Here is a 2,188-nt window from a genome sequence, read left to right as displayed (position 1 = left end):
GAGCTTACCAAGAATCCATGTTCTTGGGCCCTCGGACCCCCAGACACAGATTTAGTGGGCAGGGCCTGGGAGTCTGTATTTTCAACAGGTCCCCAGGTGAGGTGGCTGCGGTCACCCAGCTCCTGGACACCCCCCCCCCCCAACCCCTGTCACCTCTGTGTCTGGTTCCCTGCCAGGCTGGGCCCGGCATTGTGGCTGAGGTCTGGGTTAACAGCCGTGGGCTGAGCGGGCCTCACTCCTCAGGTATGCAATTAGCAGCCCCAAGAACAATACCCTCATTTTAATCATTACAGCTCGGAGCCGCCTGGCAATTTGCTGCTGCTTTTACTGCACTAACAAGCTCTGGCTTGGGAACAGGGGGTGGAGGGTTCTCCTTTCATCCCGGCATTCCCAAACACCTGCTCAGGGGGCTGTGGGAGAGCAGGAGAGATGCCTAGCACCGCCTAGGACAATCTGGGGAGTCTTCCTGGGGGTGGTGGCTGCTGGTTATCCAGTGGCAGGATCCAGAAAGGGGCTGGCATCTGGCCCGGTGCTGGTGATACATTGGTAGATAGACAGGTGGACTCCACCCAGGCCCTTGCGGGGCTCACAGGGCGCTCGGAGGGTAAATGTGGTAGCGGACAAGAGGGGCCCCAGCTCAGCTGGGGTGGGGCAGGGGGGCCAGAGCAGGCTTCCTGGGAAGAGATGACATCTTCATTGAGCCCTGAAGGGTAAGTCAAGGTGGGCCAGGTGAAGGGGGTGGGGGCAGCTTGGGCAGATGGGTTTTCTGGTCAGAAGGAACAGCGTGTGTAAGGCTCAGTGAGCCTCATCAGCAGTGCCAAGGGGTGGGACCCCAACTGAAGGGTGACCTGTGGTACATTAGGGTTTTCCAAAGGTGGCTGTGACACTACTTTCCATCTCTCTTGCTCTTTTTTCTTTTTTTTTTTTTTTCAAGTTTGTTTTTTGAGATAGAGAGAGCATGCACAGGGGAGGGGAAGAGAGAGAGGGAGAGAGAGCCCGATGTGCGGCTCGAACCCACGATCGTGACCCCAGCCGAAGGCATGAGTCAGAGCTTAACCGACTGAGCCACCAGGCGCCCCTCTCTGGCTCTTTTTCCAGCGTGACCTTGACATTCCTCCCATCCAACGCTGGGTCTAGGTCCCCTTTCCTTGAACCCGGGTGGAGCTTTGTGTCTGACACTCCGTGATCTCCAAGGCGAGGTCAGGAAAATATCTTTCCATCTTGCTCTCTTGGGACAGTCACTCTTTGAACCTGGCCGTCATGCTGTGAGGAAGCCCAAACCAGTCCGCGTGGAGAGACGATGCGTAGGTGTCCAGCCCCCAGCATTGCCAAGGTCCTGCTGACAGCCAGCATCAACAGCCAGACGCGTGAGCAAAGACTCCTCCAGACGGTTCCCAGCTCCACCCATCAAGTCTCCCCAGCCTTCAAGTTTTCCCAGCCGAGGCCCCAAACATCACGGAGAGGAATGAAGCCATTCCCAATGTGCCCAGTCTGTTCCTGGCCCAGAGGCTCTGAGCCTAATAAAGCGGTTGTGTTATGCCCCTAGGTTGCGGGTACTCTGTTCCTCGGCACTGGTAGCTGGCGCAGGTGGTGAAACGCCACAGGACTTTCACGGGGAGCACCCCAGTGGATGCTTTGGAAAGCTCACCCAGTGTGCAGGGTCGGGGGTGGGTTGGCAGGGCTGAGACTGGACCCGCCCCGGGTGACCCAACGCTCACACCTCCCCAGGCTGCCCTTTGCTTTGTCCCTCTGAGTGTCACAGCGTTCTTTCTCAGGTCCAGTCGACATCTGCTTCCCCGAAGGCTCCCTGTGTTTGATGTTGTTCTTCCTCCGGATTCCCGTGCAATCCGTCTCTTCCATTCTGTTCTTCAAGGATGTGCTGGCGGCAGGGACCCTCCAGCCTACTCTTGTACAATTAGCAGCTCTGGTTGTGTCACCTGCCCCTCACGTGGTTTTGAGCTGCAGACCTGGGTTCAAGTCCAGGCTCTGCTACGTCTAGCCGACTGGCTCGCCTGTCTGAGTTCTCTTGGAGAACAGGGACCACAATGGTGCCCAACTCCTATCACTGTGAGAGGGACATGGGAGAATGTTCGGAAGGCATTTGGCACGGGGTAAGGACTCCTTTGTACACGGAGACCCCGCGTTTCCACCTCACCTTGTCCGGGTTTCCCTGGACGTCACTGGGCAG

At 57.6% G+C, this 2,188-nt stretch overlaps 1 long non-coding RNA gene across 1 annotated transcript; it reads left to right on the top strand.

Moving 5' to 3' along the window:
- Window positions 1-368: 368 nt before the first annotated feature.
- Window positions 369-1,545, top strand: LOC147577812 (uncharacterized). Its single transcript, XR_015254139.1, has 2 exons — window positions 369-710; window positions 1,239-1,545. It is a non-coding gene; the product is annotated as an uncharacterized LOC147577812 (long non-coding RNA).
- Window positions 1,546-2,188: the final 643 nt, after the last annotated feature.

The sequence above is a fragment of the Puma concolor genome, chromosome C1 (genome assembly GCF_028749965.1).
Source record: "Puma concolor isolate L17-30 chromosome C1, mPumCon1.1.hap2, whole genome shotgun sequence".
Classification (NCBI taxonomy): domain Eukaryota; kingdom Metazoa; phylum Chordata; class Mammalia; order Carnivora; family Felidae; genus Puma; species Puma concolor.
Note: the sequence above shows the minus strand (reverse complement) of the source record. Positions and strands in the feature narration are given on the sequence as shown.